This window comes from Merops nubicus, unplaced genomic scaffold, assembly GCF_000691845.1.
Source record: "Merops nubicus isolate BGI_N331 unplaced genomic scaffold, ASM69184v1 scaffold29456, whole genome shotgun sequence".
Classification (NCBI taxonomy): domain Eukaryota; kingdom Metazoa; phylum Chordata; class Aves; order Coraciiformes; family Meropidae; genus Merops; species Merops nubicus.
In genome coordinates this window covers 15,456-34,188 of record NW_008613383.1, presented here as the reverse complement: position 1 = coordinate 34,188, position 18,733 = coordinate 15,456, and positions in this window count along the sequence as shown.

Sequence of the window (18,733 nt, the reverse complement as noted above, 5' to 3'; positions counted from 1 at the left end):
AGGGAAACAGCTGTGTACCTCTTTAGACCATCCTTTCACCACAGTCCATTGTGTAGTTGCATCTAGATTTCTTGATAAAGTTTTGTAATTTTTTTTTTTATTCGCAGTTTTACATTTCTGTTTGAGCAATGTAGATTAGGGACCCTCAGGCGGTTCTCAACGGTGAAAGCTCTGGGCATCATGAGGACAGCAAAGTTTCAAGGACTGAAGTGCAGTTTTGGGAATTTGACCCATATCCAGTCTGGGGGAGTGAGGAGCTGTTGTTACATATCTGTACTTAAAAAAAAAAAAAAAACAACTCTGTAACTGTGGATATATGAAAATCCTCTGGCAACTTTCCTTGTGCGAGCAAAATTGATGTAAAAGGTTCTGTGTTTCTTCGTTTTGAACTGGTCATATTATGCTTGCTGTCTGGTTCTTTGCTGAGGTCTAACAGTGTTTTATTGGCTAAAGGGTTGATTTTGATTTGGTCCACAGTAAATATTAGAAGCCTTTATAGTTGACAGAGTAAGCAAAATCAGATTCTATCCATTAATAGGGTGAAGAAATAAAATCAAAGAATCTTTCTGTGGCTCATTCATGGCTTCTGCTTTGGTCTTAGAAGCTTATTCAGTTAAAATGTCGTTATTTGCGAAGATTAGTGGCGAAAACCAAATGCATGCATGTGTTAATAATTAGATGTCTTATATTTAGCGTACAACCATTTTATATTTAAACCATAATTCAAAAATATCTCTATAATTATTTTGGAATCCAAGTAGCAGTGTCTTTTGGTTTTTGTTTGTTGATTGTACTCATTTTACATGCTTATAAGAAGAGTATGTGGATTTTCCTGCTCAAAAAGATTATCCTTTTTACTTCGTTTCCCTCAAATATGTGATCTGAGAATTACTTGGATGCCACCTGCTACAGACAGTTTGCTGTTTGCATTTGATTTTAGGTGTTAAAACTCATAAGCAATGGCATAATCTAGGTAACAGGTCCGGTAGCATTATTGTTCACAAAAACAAATAAGCTGTGAATACAGAAGGAATGAGAACTCCTTTGTGTGATGAAATTTTGATCTTTTCCTATTAACAACTATACGCCATCTTTGAGTTCCTTCTTCTTTCAGAGCCTGTGTCCAGGTACTGTGTCTTTTTTTCCTCATTAAGCAAATTGCAGGGTTGAGATTTGAATGTAGTAATTTTCTCTGTAGATATCTAACTAAGCAAAATCAAGGTTTGAGGAATTTTTTTTTTTCAAACAAAGAAAAATTTAAAAATGAACTTGCAACGTTTTATAGACCCAGCCAGCTTAACTTTTCTGAAACAAAGCAGTACAGTTAAATGGATGGTTGGTTAGAAAGCTGTTTAGATAACCTCACTTGCAACACTGAGAAGAGAGAACAGCTCACATGCATGAGCAGCTGACAATCAGATTAGTAAGTCTACTTTCAGGATTTTTGTATAACCTATGCATCTATATGGTAGATGGAATTTGAGCTCCAGAGATGGTCTCCCTATGCCCATTGCTTTTGCTGGCTGATTGGAAATATTGATTTTACTTTGTTTACAAGTCTAACATTGTCTATACTAGCTAAGACAGAGAGGCTGTGATCAAACAATCACAAGTGCCAAGTTTTAGGGGCTTAGCAAGTTACATTTCACCAAGTGGGTTTATGCTAACACCGTTTATTTTATTTGCAATGACTAGAACATCCTATTTACTCAGTTGCTGTTATCTCAGCTGGAAAGTGTTAAGTTAGTCACGTCACTTGCAGTCATGTTACTAACCTTTGAGGTTTCTACTAATGGCTGGTATAAGCCATAACTGAACACTGTAGTCAATATTGGAGATTTCCATTCCGCTTCCGTGAGGCTGCACTTGTGAAGCAGCTACCAAACAGATCACAAGCTGCTTCTTTCCTTTGTGAAATGTACTGGCTGTTTCAAGCATATTTATTGAAAAATTACACCCCATTTTTAGACTTGTCTTAGGATATTCATACTCCAGTGATTAATTAATAAGGAGGGCTGGCACTCATGAGGGATGATGTCTAAAGATAAAATGTCATTTGTCTTGCATACTTCTTCATTTTCACACTCCTGTTTCACGTGATACTCACGCACCAAGTATAACACTGGAATTGCACTTTACTTCAGAAGTATGTTAGCCAGTAGGACCATCAGATCCGCCCTTCTTACTTTGTAGCTTCTTTCATTTCCTTACCTTTCATGAGAAATGATGCCAGGTGATTTTTTTCCAAACTTCATTTTTCAAGGAAGACTTATGCTGGCAAAAAGATGGGCCATATATTGTAGCAGAAAACGTGTGTGGAGGGGCTCTTAATTCTTAACAGGAAATTCAGCAGCTCTTGGCACTTTGCTAGCTTTTGCTGGCTAAAATACACCCACTGCACTTATTATCCTATGACAGCATCATTTGGAAGTAGGTCAGCTTGCCAGGTATATAGTGATGCTTAGTCTCTGACTGCCGTACTAACTTTAAGAGAGTTTGGCATGCTGAATTTTGGCTTTGAGTCTCTACGTACTCAGAAGGTGCCATTAAACTTCCTGCATGGTGTCACGATAGTGTTGAAAAACAGTTGAAGAGCTTAAACAGTAAAGGGTAATGACAACCTCATCTCCTCAAAGGGCTTAACTAAATGTTTTATATATTATTCCTATCTTTAGTCAACTTTCAAAGTGACCTTTATGTTGTAAGCATATTCTCAGAGGATCTTCTCTGTCTAGGGTACTGACAGAGAGATGATGGATTGTGCGATTTAGTGGTTACAGTGTACTTGGACAAGTGCAGGCAGACATGAATGTTTGAAAGAAAACAGTGAATTAAGCTCCTATGAAGACTGGAAATCCTGTGCTGTTTGTCATAATTAGTGATTTTATTAAGATGAGGTAAAGCTGAGATGTGCCATTAGTACCAGTGAGTGCATTTGGTTGCTGGCATTTACAGCAAAGTTAATCGAGAGAGCAGCTCTTTGGGTACATTTCTGGCATTAATCATGTGCTCTTGATCAGTCTTCATGTGAAACTTGCTCTTTGCCTGTTTGTTCTTGTAGCAGAAAGGGTACTGATACTGCTTTTATCACAACAGAGTCTATTACAGTCATCATTAATTGATAGCATAATCTCAGCTAAACCAAAATAATTTGCTGAGTCCTGAGTGCTTAGAATAGCATTCAGAATTCTAGCATTTCTAAGATGCCATTGAACCCAGCCATCACCTTTTAACACTTTGTGTAATGATTATTGTCTGTCTGTTTGACCTTCTTATTCCTGTGAGGCAGAATTATGATAGAGCAGTCACTGTTGGTTAAGTTTAATCGTAACTGTTTACTACAACTTTAACTGCTGGTTGTTACTCTTAGCAGAGGAAATGGTTTGATAAATGCTATGCTGAGCATGTAATGCTTGGCAGCATTGGAACATAGGTTTCCCTGGGCAGGCTGCTTTGTGCTAAGCATTGTAATTGAAAACCTCATTTTATCGGCAGTGACAGTCTGGAAAAATCCACTCTTGATCCAGTCTTTTAGTTAGAGACAGTCTCCCCAGCTTTCTTCTTGAGAATGAATTGTTGGACTGGACCTCCACTATTAGGTAACAGCTGTTTCCAGTGCAGCAAACACAGGTCACAAAGTAAGAGATTCTTCTTCTGGGTTACATTAATGAAGAGTTCTTCAGCATTTATTTTTAACAACTGGAGGAGGCTGGCAAGATACTCAGAGTAATGCACTAGAATATAACTCCTGTTCTTATCCCACAGCTGTTAAGCCTATTTCATTTCAGCTCTGTGATTGGAGCTGTCCAAGATGTAAAGATGATGATCGGTAAAGCCACACATCACAGAATGGAAAGGAGGTCAAACTGGTAAAAACTCCATGTTTTGGTGGCTGCAAAGCATACTTGGGAAGTAGGAATTGCCAGCAGTTGAGGTGGAGGCGTTACCAGGTTGAAGTGATAGGAGAGGTTGTCCTGCAGTGGTGTTACTTGTGCAGCACAGCGTTGGACCTGGAAGAATTTAATTTTTTCTGTTTGCACAGGAAGCAGGAGTACTTAAGCAACGTTTGCTAGTGACACGAAGCTAGCAGCACAGAACAGAATCAGCACTCCACACAGGAAGAATTAGCAAATGAAGAGGAAGGCTTGGGTGTATTAGATACAGGTTTTCTGTGAGCCACTGGTGTGATATGCTGGAGTGGGGGGAAGAGAAGGAGGAGCATGATCTCCAGAGCTGGGTTAAGAGAGTGGAAATTTTCCAGTACAGAAAAGGAAATGTTACACATTTCTGGTTGTCATATTCATGGAAGATGAATTCAGGCAGGAACAGGCAAAGCAAGGAAGGATAACAGGATGATAAAAGGAATGAAGATACAAGAGAAGACTTAAAAGGTATTTGGTTTACCTAGCAAAGCAAAGCCTGGTAACAGATAATTGCTGTCGGTAGGAGGGGGAGGAAGAGGCTTCATTTAAGACATTAAAAAAGCATGGTGGACATAAGAACAAAGATAAATAAGCTGGTCAGGTGTATATTTGGAGGAAGGTCTATAATTACTAAGGAAGCAAGGTAATAACCTTCCGACAGAAATAACCTTCTGACAGAAGACATGAAGGTCAAAATCTTGTTTATTTCGAAGTGATCAGTGATCAGTTTGAGCAGGAGTAAATTACATGCTTGCTTGTGGCAGAGGATGGCATGTCTGTCATGCAGACAGACCTTTGTCCTCCTATATTCACTTCTGATTTTGTGAGTGAAAAATTCAGATGACTTACACCATGTGTTAAGATAACTGCACAGTGCAATTGACATTAAGCTAAGGGAGACAAAGCTCTGTTGTCTCTTAATATAAATAAGGCAACAGATAATTTTGCATATTCCTTCATTAAGAACTTGGATAATGTGAGCCTGTCCTGCCTTGCTAAGAAAAATAGGCCATAGCAAATGCTATTTTCCTTTCTTGTTTTTCTTTTGTCATTAGTATTCTTGGGTAATCTGTGAAATAAAAGGCTTCATCCACCAATTTTCTCATAGGCTCAGCTGTACAGATACTTGTAGAACAGGTATTCTCTTTGTTCCTAGAGGGATTGCCCTTGTGCATGTGCTCATAGAATGAACTACTAAGTACTTCTTAGTAGTAAGTACTATTTTTTTTCCCTCTCGTTTGCAGTGGTGGTTGTCCTGGGCCCTGTACAAGAAACAAGATGGTGTTATGTGTCCAGCAGGCCTTTGCTGGAACTCACTTCTGTATTTCAGTGACTTTTTAGTCTGGCATCTGTACCATATGGCCCCTGACACGGATGTACAATCTGTGCCCGTGGCAGCTGTGATCTCATGTTATGGTGGTTTCAAAGACTAGGTAAAGAGAATGGGAGAGAGATGACCTCAGTGATCTCCCTTAGGTGTTATTCTCTAAGATGCTGCATATCCTGTGAAGGTGAACTCATAGGAAGTTAAGTTTTCCTCAGAGGATGGCGGGAAGCAAGATCCATTGCAGTTAAGAAATAAAGAAATGGTAACAATCCTGGTTCACACATTTTGATCACGTACCAGTAAAAAATTTTCATTAGCCAATAAAAATCTTTTATCAACCTGTTGTGGGGAGATATAAAAATGTCATTTACATTTGCTTCTGTTGTATCAAAGGCATGGTACTGTATATTTTGTATGAAAATACTGATTCATATTCCAACAAAATGCTGTATTTATTGTCTGTATTTTATAAATTGATAAATATATTAGTACATTATTTCCAAGAAAGAAAATAGATGACTCAGAGTCCTGACATCTTTAGACGACATTTATATGCAAATCTCTAACTCTTCCCTGAAGAAGAGCAAACTGGAACCAATGTTGAAAGATAAACAAGAAAAACAGTATCTCTGGATATTTGTGTTTATATATTACTAAGATGGATGTGTAATAAAAACAAAGCTATCACTGATATATCTGACAGATACAGATACTACACATATAAATACTGGTCTGACTACTGATATTACCATTCTTTTTGATGTGAACTTTCATATAAAGTTTAGAATAATATGTAGTATTCCATTTACCATGTCAAGGATGATAACCCAGGGCTTAAGTTACTGGGACAGAAGTCTAGGGCTGTGCTAGAAGCAGAATTGAAATGAAGAAGTGAGGAAAGTGCAGAAGCTGAGGACTTGATAAAACCGAAGGTGGGGAAACAATGGCAGTAGGATACAGGATTTGGGTAGGGGAAACAAGACAAAGTTGCATCTAACCATAGGGCAAGACAAGATCAGTAGGTGAGTTAAAAACCCGTGGTAATTATGATAAAATCCAAAATGAGAAATGGGTAACTGTGTCAGAGAAACAGGTAAGAAACAGAATCAAGGAGCTGGTCTAGAGGACAGGTTGGGGGTCTAAGCAAGCAAAGTGTGAGAGGTGCAGCTGCAGGCAGGTGGCACCCTGAGCAGGAAAAATTATATATGGGATTGAATAAAGTATGCACAGTGGGAAAGAGGGCTGATCCAAAGTGGGATCTATCTTGTCAGGCTCTAAGTCATCAGAGTTACTGGTTATGGCTATCTGACTATGATGAATCCTAGAAATCAAATGGACCCTTTTCTGAATTGTGATAGATTATTAATAATGACAAAGGAAGGAAAGTAATGTTCTGTTATGCTTCTGTGTTCGGTGTGAGCAGGATTATCTTTTAGGGAACTTGAGTAATTTTTAAGTCCACGAAGTAGAAGCCTGACCAGCTTTTTTTTTGTTGTGAGAAATGGCTCAGAACGTTTAGAAGACTTGACTGGTAGTGTCTGGACTCCTCAAAGTTCAGCCTTAATTAAATTGTGGTGACAGGGAAATGCCAAAAAGTAACAGAAGTGCTAGTATCCTTCCAACATCAAGGAGAACAAATAGACAAAACTGGATTATTATGACCTAGTTTAGTCTGACATCAATTTCACGTTAAAATGACCTGAAATTGGTCAGTGTTCTCAGGTATTTAGAAGCAAATATACAGTCATTTCTGACTAAAAATTGTAGATGACCTGAAAGTTGGTTAAAGACAACAGTGAAAATATGGGCTGTCCTGGATCACTTAATGAACTGTGCCTGTGCATAGTGTATTTTAAAGCAGCTCAAAGAAGAGTTCTGTATCTGTGAATGAAGTACGCAGGATATACCACACACTGTAGTTATGATTGCAGGAGGATATAGATAAAAAGCAGTGAATACTACTTTCCAGAAAGTAATTGAGTCTGAAAAATGTGTTAAGATATATAATATAACTGAGGTGCACTGTCATCTCACAGTTCAATGTTGTATCTGAAAAGCCTAAAAGAGGCCTTGGGTGAGTGAGTACAGGAGTAGGAACTTTATACCTTCAATATCAGCTGACACTGATAGTGTGTTTAGTTCTGGTGTTTGTATACTCTATAGTTTTTATACAGGGTAGTTAAAAATGTGTTTAGATACAGACATCTCAAAATTAGCAGAAATCAAAGGAGATTAAGAACAGAAATCAAGGTACAATCTTGTAAAAGGGTGCTTATTAGGGCAAGCTGCCAGGGAAAGCAGCAGATTCATTTTATTTTATTGTCCTTTGGTTGCATTGGGATATTTTCTGGGAAAATGTGTTTTAGAGCAACATCTTGGTATGAAAGTTACTGTATGAACTGTGAATTCCTTTAATATATTATGCCTAGCATACAAACATACTGCCTGCTTCTAGACTTTACCAAAACCACCACAATTTCAAGGCCTCATATCCGAGAGTATGCTTTGCTGCTTTAGCTGCTGTGGGCATGCTGCATGTATGTGCTGCTCTTCTCCAGTGGATTCAAGGGGTTTGCCTCAAAATTTCTGGGTAGCTGTTGCTGATAAAGGGCAGTATGTCCAAAATGCATGCAGTTAAGAAACTTGACTGATATTTTCTTGAGGTGCCTTACCTATATTTTTTTTCTTGGTGAGGATATTGCAGAAAACAGAGTTTGGACTTTGCAGGAAGTAGCAAAAAGCATTTTCAAGAAGACCGTGGAGATTGCAATAGGGAGAAGAATAATTAGGAAACAGCAGACAAAACAATACTAATTGAGAACTAATACGGAAGACATGTTGGTAGCAATAGGGGTTTTCTGGTAAACTTGTGTAGCTAACAGTAAGTAGAGTTAAGCCTGCTAACCCTTTGTAATCTTCAAAATTCAGTTGATTTGCTAGCTTATTTTCTTCTTCAGATTGGTTCTTTACAACCAAACAAGAAGAGTTACTGCACACATTTGCTGATTTTATTTGAGAAATAAATTAAAAAGTGGTTCTTTTATAATCAGGCAGAACTGTCTGCAATTTCTATTCTCTACACGGTCATATCTATTTTATTACATGCTGGCTTTTATTGAACTCCAGTTTCTTATTTCAGTCTCAACATTATTTCAGGGTTTTGTGTGATCTTTAGCAATTTTTTTACCCTCCTGGTAAAGGGCTGGTGAGGGCTATCACTTAGATAGAGAAGTGTCCTTAATTTTTACAATTGCCTTTATCAATTTTATCCAGTGAAAGGCTGAGGTTTGAATGATTTTGGTGTAATTTGCTGGAGCCACTTGTAGTGCAAGCTCTGATAAACTTTCAAAAGGACAGGATTTTATTTTAGCAGATGCTACTGCCATTGCGTTTATAGGCACTTTTACAACCCTTGCACCTAAGGCAAAATGTTAAAAATGGTTATGAACAGATTTCATCTTAAATTGTTGTAATTAAAATAGTATTTCTTGAAGTGCAATCAGAAAATAAGGAAGTGCCACTGTACATGACACAGGATTTCTTAGTCCTGCATTTCAACGTTTTCCTCCATCCAAACAAGAAATGTCCTGCTGTTAAAGTTGGGAATAGAATTAGGTCCTGTATAGGCAAGTGCTTTTGATTACAGCTTTGTGATGGCTTTTTTTTCCCAGTGCTGTGCTCAACTACACTAATAACTTAACCCTAAAAATATGATATACTGAAAATAAGTTAGTATCAAATATACCAGGAAATAAATAAAACGTAGTTTTTCTTATTATACCTGGTTGGGAAATTGGGGAAAGAAATTAAAGTGAATTATGCCTGAGCATGAACAGTAAGCAGAATTACTTAGGCTACTGACCATTTCAATTGCTCCAGCTTCACCAAAGCAATCATAACAAATGCAAGATTATTAGCCTTCTTCATAGTTTTGCCAGATGTTGTAAGAAACTGGCTCCGGTGAGAGATGTAAACAGCAACTTGTATTTCACTGAATGGGGAACAGGGACTCCCTGAATCCTTTCTGTTATCTGTAAAGCCCACTTGCAAATTCATAATCAGATAAGTTTTCAATCCTACAGTTACATACCTTGTAACAAAATACTGTCACATGACAGTAAATAGATGCATAAATAAATGGAGCAATTCTAACCCCAGTGCTGTAAGCAGGGTTTCTCTGGACAGGAAGAGGAGAAGTTCATATGTGTATGCAGATCCCTGTCTCTGGTCTCCAGAGTTTAGTTTGTGGGACTTTCTGCACATTAAATGTTTTGGGGAGTTATCCAAGGAAAGAAAGTGGGACCACAGAGTCCAGGACTCTTCAAAGATGCATTGCAAGAACCTCTTACAAGCAAAGGCTCCAATACAGTGATATCACAGTTTTGGAAGAATGGGATTTAGGTTTTAGGCATGAATGCATGTGTGCCGCTTTTGAGTCCTACAATACAAACAAATTCTACTTAAAGCTGCAACTCTGGGAAGATGTTTTTTAGTCATCTTTCAGCTGTTTTAGTTTCCAAGCTAAATTCTGAGTGTTGGTTTTGATTATTGCATTTGATATTTTGTCTCCTGTTCATTTCTTGGCTGTCCCAAAGTTAGATTTACTCTAATGCTGACTTTAAAAAAAGGAAAGGTACGCAAGGGCTGACAGTGGTGATCCTGAATATAAATTATATCAAGCAAATTGATGCAAGATAAAATTACCAAATCAACCTTTTTTATTCTATACTTTATGGAATATCTAATGCGTGTTTGGCAGTAATTTACTCTTGCACATGAATTTCTGACAGTTTTGATTCTTTGGGCTTATTAATCAATGTAGTCAGCACCAGAGCAATTTTTATGAGACTCACTAGTCATCAAAAACTTATTATCAGATAAATCAAAGAAACAACTAGCATCTTAATAGGGTGAACAAAGTGGCATGTAAAAGATCATTCAAGACTACATGTTTTTGACACCTGTGTATTTTAGGGCCAGAGGTTTTTGTTTGCACTTTCATTAAAATAGTCATTGCTGTGACACGATTGCTTAGTTTTGTGCTAGACTTTTCTTCCTTCACCTTTTTATATATATATCTATGTATATATATTTTATGGTGGTACCATACTGACAAAGCATGAAACTTCTATGTAAAATGTAATGGAGAACTTTCATTCTGAAACTGTTATAATTAGTTGCAGTAGATCATATGCACTTCAGAAGTAGGGTGGGATTGGAAGTATGTTGAGTAGTACCAGCATGCCCTAAAATATACTCCAGTGTCTGATCTGCTTGCATATCCGTTCCAGTTAAACCTCTATTGTCTTGTTTGATACAATATTCTTTCTACTTTCTGAAAAGATTCCATATTTCTTGTTCGGTAATTTAAGAAGAATTTCCCAATCACATTTCTTGTGACTATCATTGAAACCAAGTGAAGACAGAGCCAAATACTTCCCAAATCTACCTTTTTGTTACCACAAAATGATTGTCTTACCAAAAGTCTTTTCCATCTAATATTTGCATTGGTTGAGGCTCCTCCCCAGTCTGTGTGGGAACAGTGGGCTTCTCTGGCCGCTGGCCTGTTTGACTGCAAGGGCATGTAGCCACAGGTGTGTGGTAAGAACGTATTGGTAACAGAACTGGGAGTGTGGCTGGTGGCTTCACCTTCCCCTGATAATTGCTGTTGGCTCCTTGGCATGAAAGTGTTGGCGGTAGGTTCCACGTGCAAGCTGGTAGTCCTGCCCTCAGAGGAAGATGAGCGTTTGGGGAACAATGAAACAGAAAATTGCTCTGTTGTGTGGAGCCTGGCTTCATCTCAATACTCAAACATAAGCACATCAAGCAGTCTTGAGAAGGATGAGAGTCACCTTAGGTTCTGTAGTCAAGGGGACACCTCAGGAGCTGAGACAGTCCATCAGAAAACGTAAGTCATGCTTTTGAGGCCCTTGGCCACCATTCCATGAGTGGAATGCTGCTGAAGCAATTGAGTGATACCAGCCCTGCGTGTCCACCCCTGGCTGCGCATTCCCACCCACAAGCCCGGGCCAGCGCTGGATCTTGTGTGTGGCCATGTAGCACGGGGGTTCAGGAAGCTGATACAGCTGCAAACTCATTGCTTGTTTTGGCAGTTTTAGCCTGGGTTACCTCCCTGAGGCATGCGTGTGGCTGCCAGCGCTAGCCCTGAGGCTGGTAGTGCACAGCTGCAAAGAGGCAGCCCTGCCGGGCTAGGTTTAAGTCACAGGGACTGGGTACATCAGCCCCTCGGTGTCACGTCCAAAGGCGCAAGGAGGAGAACCTGCGTCCTTACGTGCGTTTTTCACTTCATGCACCAAATGAAGCAAACTTCCTATGAAGAGAACACTTTTAAGAACTTAAAAATAAAAACTTGCCAACATAAGTGAACTAATGGAAAATCTGGATTTGTCTATGCACAGAAAATTGTGGGAGGGAAAAACTCCTGACAGGCTGCGTATTTCACAGGAATCTGGTCATGCTGAAAATACATGCGTCTCATTAGTGGATTTCTTGTAGCTAGCTTTCATATGTTTTGCCTAATGAAAAAATAACTGAAGGAAGATTGAATTTATTCTGTGTTAATAACCAGAAAGGGTGTTTCTGGATGGCTACAAAGCAGTGCAGAGCTGTGAATGACACAAAAGAAACCCTACTGTTCCCTCTTTCACCTGATGTGTGCTTTTACAGGAGAAATTTAACTTAAGCATTATCTTTTTCAGCGTTTGTAGTCCTAAGTATGCCTGAAAATATGGCTGTCTAAGGGATGAACAGCTTACAGAAACAGTTGTCTTGTAAGCTCTTAAAGTTTATCTCCCTGATCTGATTCCAATTGGAATGAGTTATGGCTGAAAATTGTTCCTGTGGGTTGCTCACTTAGTGGTGTATGAAAGGTGTAAGAGAACTAGATGTAGTTCTTTTATTTCTCTTACAGCTATAAAGGTGTGGTGGTTTTAAAACTAATGATAACATACAGTAGATGCTAATGCTAACATTTGACTGCAGCTGCACATTTTCTCTAACTCTTTACCTGCATACCCACAGGTTTATCGTCGTATTTTTATTTTTGAGTCAAATCTCTAATGAGACATAAAAGTTCTAAGCTGCTGTATTTGTTAACACATCAAATTAACTAACCAACTCTCTGTGCGCCTTTTTATATGGCTGCTTCTTGGTAGTGTTTGCACTCATAATGGGAATTCTTCTCTGGTCTTGATTCTAAGGCAAACTGGAGTTTGGACTGTTCCATGCTTTGGACAGCTTTGTGGTAGAATAAAACCAAAGTTAATAGAACTGCTAAGTAAAAATTAAAGTCTGTGATTTGAACAGTGTCTCAGGAAGCCATGTACTTCAGAATCCTCCCAGAGTAAATTTAGAAGCATCTATTGGATCCCATTCTTTCTACAAATTGGACAAATATCAGGAACTTGGCAAAGTGTAAGTTAGAATCCTAGCCCTATGTCTGTTTCAGAATTCATGTATAGCTTTAGTACCTTCTATACAGTGACTTCTTAAGGATCTCAATACAAGGTAACTTTAGCATACGACCATAAGCTCCTAAAGGTCATGCCAACCTTCTGAATGCATATAGGGTAAACAAAACTATATATCTGTTTTACTGTGGAGTATCTGCAGCTCAGGTGGCTGGTAAGAAATCAGCTAGTCAATAGCAAACCAGCATTAGAGCATGCAGTTTGTTTGTTCACTGGGAACTCTATTTTATTCATTCCCAGTGTAAAATCTCCTGGCAAGGCCTTCATTTTCCATGACTTGACTAGAAGTTTTTTGAGTGCTGTAGATAAGACTGAAGATATACCCTTTCATCAGCACACAGTTCAAATAGGGTAGGTTCCTGCTCTTTAGATGGTCCAAGATCCCACAGACCCTTGCATGGGACCTACTACTAATGGAAAGTGTTGAGAGCTGCCATAATCAGTAGTATAAAGAACTTGAGGCACAGGTGATGTTTTCTTTCCTATGATGTTGTCTCTTACGCCTTACATTTTTGTTAGAAGCTAGTGAGGACAAATTCTGTTCAGTGTTGTGGGATACTTACTGAACCTGACCAATGTATCTGAGGTGATCTCTGGTGTGAAACTTTTGATTTAACTGACAGAGATGATTCAAAAACAGTTTTACACATGGGTACATAAAATCATGCTCTATTGTCTACAAATTTCTTCACCCGGCTATTTTACTTTTTTTCTTTTTTATATTTAGTAATATTGACTCCTTTTTCTTTCTTGACTAGCTTCAATTTCCAGGTTTACTCTGGGAATTGAAACAAAATAGTGTCTTCCTGTAGTCAAATGAAATTCTTAGAAATTCAGTCTGGCATTTCACAGCTTAGATTTTGATTGATTTATTTATTCTTTGCTTCAGTTTTGAGACTATTCTATAGACACATGCCAAAATGAGATTTTAATTCCTTTTGGAAAGGTTGGTTTGTACTGCTTTCCTCTTTAGTCCTGTTCATATGATGACATACTACCAACTATATTGCTCTAGAAAGATTCAGCAGTGCCTGTGATCAAAATCTGGCTGATAGTCGTGTGCCAGTTCCAAGTGATTCACTGCATAGACTCATAGCTTTGGAGGTGGCAAATATGTGTCTCAGAGTTGCGGTAGTCTGCACACCCACGTTGTTTTATGGAGGAGAGTTTGGAACCAGGTAGGGCTTAGGGACCAACTTGAAACCCACAGATACATTTTATTAGGCTAGTGACAGTAATGTAAGCACTCAAATACTTGCCGCTTCAGTTTTTAAAGATAAAGCTCTTCCTTTCACATGGTGATGTTGTGTTTAGGTTCCCATTGGATTAGGGCAGTACCGATGCTTGCTCCTTTTTCTGAAGATTTAATTTCATAAGTACTGTGTTACTTGATTTTTTAAAATTTTCTTAGTAATACTTAGCTATCAACATATAAATGCCTGATACTTTGTGGCTTACAGTGTTATGAATGGTAATTAAAACTTTGTATTCCCTCTGGTTGGCAAGTCATGTATCCACTAATCTAGATAATTATTCATAAGTTTAGTTTCATTGCTTCATTATGTTATATGTTTGGTTTTAATACTCTGAAACCTGGTTTACTAGAGTCAGGTTTGCTTATGTTCACAAAGTAAGTAGAGTGACTTGTGACAACGCTGGTTAGTCATTTCTCTTTTCCTGTAAAGGGTTGATTTGTGATATTAGGTAATACTAGGTAATATTTCACATGAAATCTTCCTTTCTGCAAATGAATTTCACAGGCAGTAGGATTAGGAATAGGAAAGGCCACTTCCACTCAAGTGTTCATACATTGGCATGGGAATGTGTGCCTGAGCACTGCTAAGTATACATATTGAAAAAGTAGTGAGTCTGGATTAAGGTAAACTAAAACACTCCCTGTGTGTCTGCTAGGAGAGAGATGGGCTTCTAACAGTGAAGTTTATATGTTTTTGGTGTATGAAGTTTATGCGTATTGTGAGTTTATATGTTGTTGGTGTATGTGTCTCTACACATAAATCTATCCATAAGTATTCTCCCACGGTCCTGTGCATATTTAGTGCTGAAACTATGTATCGTTCAGTAGATGCATCCAGTTCCCATTGTACACTTTTCTAGGAAGAAGGATAGATTTAGAAAACAATGGGCATTGCAATATAGAATTCTGTTGGCACAAAGTAAAAATACAAATAATGTTAAAAATAAATCTGTAAAACTAGTACTCATAAATAAAATAGTGAGATGATCAAAATGAATCATGGGAGGAACAACTGGAAAATGCAGATATTGCAGAATACCCAAATTATTATATTTATAGGGATGATAATGATTTAAGTCTAGATATACATGTACCGTAGCCTAAAAATGTGTTGCAGGTTTACAACTGACTAGCTGTTTTATGTGGCAGAATGTAGTCTTTGCATATTTATTAAAATTATTCATAACTGGTTGCTGTCTACATGAACTGTTCAATTCTTATGTCTTGCTTCAATACATTGTCTGAACCATTTTATCATGACATGATAATGGAAATTTGTCTAAATTTTAGAATGATCCATGGGGCATTTTCCAAAACACCTATCAGCATCTCTTAAAAACATGTATTTGCAGTTTACATTTTAAGAATATTTTCAAAGGGTTTAGTAGCAATACATATTTTCTATTTCTAGAATTGTTTGCTCTTTTAAAACAATTTTACTTTGAAGAAAAGGACATATACATTGAAAAAAGTTAGAATATGCATTTAGTTAAATTTTATATGCTTATCCATTCTCTAGCTTAAAAGTATAAATTAATTCTTTTAAAGATATAGGATGGTGAAGCATGTTTGTAAAGCAGTTTTCTCACCTTCCCCTCCGACGTCCCAGCAAAGTTATGAAAATCAATTGTATATCTGCTGAATGTGTGGTCCCTCACAGCTGTTGCCATGAATTTGTCAGGGCAAAAAGATGCTTTAGCTGGGGAGTAAAAACAAAAAAAAAAAAGGCAGGATGGGAACACTTTCGACCAACCTGATACCCAGCTACAGTGACTGTAAGATAGTCACAGTTGCTTTATCTACTGGCTCTTTTTCAAACCATTGACTCACCTGTGTGCACAGGTAAGACATCTTTATTTCCAGTAGAATTCAAACAAAAAATCTCTGCCTGTACCAATATGGAGAAAGATCCCAAGGTGATACATCTTGTGCAATTTATTTTGTCAACCTTTTTGTTTGTTTTTTAAGTAATATGGAAGAGCACAAGAAGAAAAAGCTTAGTTTTCAGAAAGAAAAATTTATCTTAAAACATTTCCACATTAGGAGCATACAACAGTTACAAGTTGGTTACGTGGTGGTGCAGCATTATTTCCACTAGTCAAAAGCAATTAGAGCCTAATGAAATTCTGTGCAAACCATCAGATGCATAATTTCCATTTGATTAAATATGTTCTGGTGGGCAATAAAGGAGTGTTTCCTTTTTATACATTATTTCTTGTCTTGCTGGAATATACCCAGATTCCGGTTCATAATTAAACAGAAAACAATTTTTAAAAAAATTAGTTCAAAAAATAGCCATGACAAATCTGTACAACAAATTGCTTTGTGATCACTACTGCCATGACGATGGTTTGCCTGTAGAACACCTGAGGTACAACAATTGCTTTACATTCAACCAAAAGATGCAGTCCTAGCTCTGCACTCCCTGCTCCCAAGGAAGTTCAGTGTCTCTCTTTTTATCAAAGGATTTTGCAAAGCATCAGATCTGTTTGACACCAAGTGGTGCAGCAAATCCTGCTGCGAGATTAAGGTCTTCCACATATGGTCCTGGTCTGGGGTAAAACAGAGCTGGTTTTGCTCAATGATTTTACTTTTTAGCTAAAGCTCTTCTAATTAACTGTCCTGTCTGAAGTTAGCAGTGTTTTCACAAACTGTCTGGCTTTAGCAGGGATGAGACTCCATGTCTGGAGTTACTGCCAGGGGTTGGTGTGCAGACCAAGGCCACTGCTGAGCTTGGATCCCACAGGGAGGGGGCAGAGAGCACCCCACACCTGCGGGGCGGAGAGGGCAGGAGAACTGACCCCAGGATTCACCAGTGGGGTGTTCCATCCCACAGCTGGCATCAGACAGTGACGCTGAAGGATGGGAAGGGACAAGTGCTTCTGTCACCCCTCCTGTCTCTCTTCTGCTTCTGGCTTGCTGGCTGCTTCTGCTGCAGTGGCCAGCACCTGAAGAGGACTTCATCCATCCTGCCTTTGATCCTGAGCCATGTGTTCCTTAACTGAGTTCCAGAATCCAGCTCCTCTACCCAGTGGTACAGGAGCTCTGGTACTCTGTGACTGAGTCCAACCTGGGACCCTCTCCCCAGGGGCTGCTCCCCAGCCAGGGGTGATGGTGACATGTTGACATCATGGGGAGTTGGGTTTGGTACTAATTTTGTATATATTTGTACATATTCAATGTTGGTCCCTTCCAACCCTGACAGATTCTGATCTGTTTTAGCAGAGGATTTTAGAGCCCTAGTGGCTCAATGGTTGGACTTGGTGATCTTGGAGGTCCCTTCCAGCCTGAATGATTCTATGATCATTATTACTAGTGGTAGTATTGAAGCTGTTTTCTTTTCTAATCAATAAGTCTCTCTCCCTTATTCCCTTTCCCTTGTGGGGGTGGGGGAGGGGGTTAACAGAGAGCATCTGTTACAGTTCTGGAGGTGGCCCCGACCCCAAACCACAGCAGATATAATGCTGAAATTAAAAGGGGGGGAAAAGAGAAATAAGAAAAGCTAGAAGAAAGAAAATGAAGCTACACGTGTTTTATCTCTCTGGGAAGGTTTCTAGCTGGATTTGCTGGCCACATATAAGTATCTGTAAGGAGAAATCTTGAGGAATTGTAGCCAGCCTGTTCATTCATTTCCTGTTTGAACTCACCCTTGCATTAAGTTAAGTAAAATATCTTTTCATAGCATTATTTGTTAATTTCATTCCAGTGCTCAAATGTTTGGGAGTGTGGGTACTAGGTTTTAAGGGCTGCCTTCTGTTTTAGCTCCTAAGCAGAAACATGTGACAAGTATTTTTCCTCTGCAGAAAGTGTGATAATGTGGTTCAAGCCAGTAGACAGTGCGCTATTCAACCTCACTGCGTCTTGGGCAGAACACAAACTCTTACCACAAATTTTCCCTGTATCTCTTCCTATCCTAAGGGTGTTGTGTTGTAATGGTCTGTACTTCCAAGTGTGCTTCTCTGAAGTGATGTGATAAGAGAAATCCATTCCCAGATGGTGCTTACCAGCAGTTTTTGCTGTCGCGAGTAGACAAGACAAATAGCTGAAGTGACTGGATTCCAAAACGTTGCAGCCTGGTAGCAGCAAACTTACAAACTATGTGATTATTTGAGAGGGGGGACCAACCCAGGCAGTGGGGTAGGTGGTACTTGACAAAGTGCCTCAAACCCTCTGTGAACTACATCAGCACTACAGTTAGCAAAGGTATTATCTCTGTGTGTAGTCCAGCTGGGCAGCAGTTTAAGAGAAGCACCATTTTCTGCAGCCTCACCCACCTATTCTGCCAGCACTAGTGATGTAGACAAAAGATATTTGGTGGACTTTCTGGGAATTTTGTAATTGGAAGGAGTTTCTCTCTGGATATGCAGCACAAAAAGAGGCAGACTGGCTGGAAGCTACTGAGACAAGTCTGTGCTTACAGGCTGACAGTGAGCCAGTGGTATTAATTTATTTGCTAAGTCTCTGCAAGCAGTGACACTTCTACTACCTGTGGGTTTCAGGCTGGCAGCAGGCTCAAGGTTTACTGTCAGTACAATTGTTTTGGGGATGAAAGATGGGCCACTTAGAAAGCTTAACCTTTCTTTTCTCCTTCAGAGAGCAGACAGCCCTTTTCCCTCTCAGAGCAACAGGACATCAGTTTTGCCAAGAGAAGGTGAAAGTTTTTCAGCCTTTTTTTTTAACCAATATAATAGACTTTGTGCCAATAATGACCCTTTGTCAGTGCTTCTGTAACAGAAGC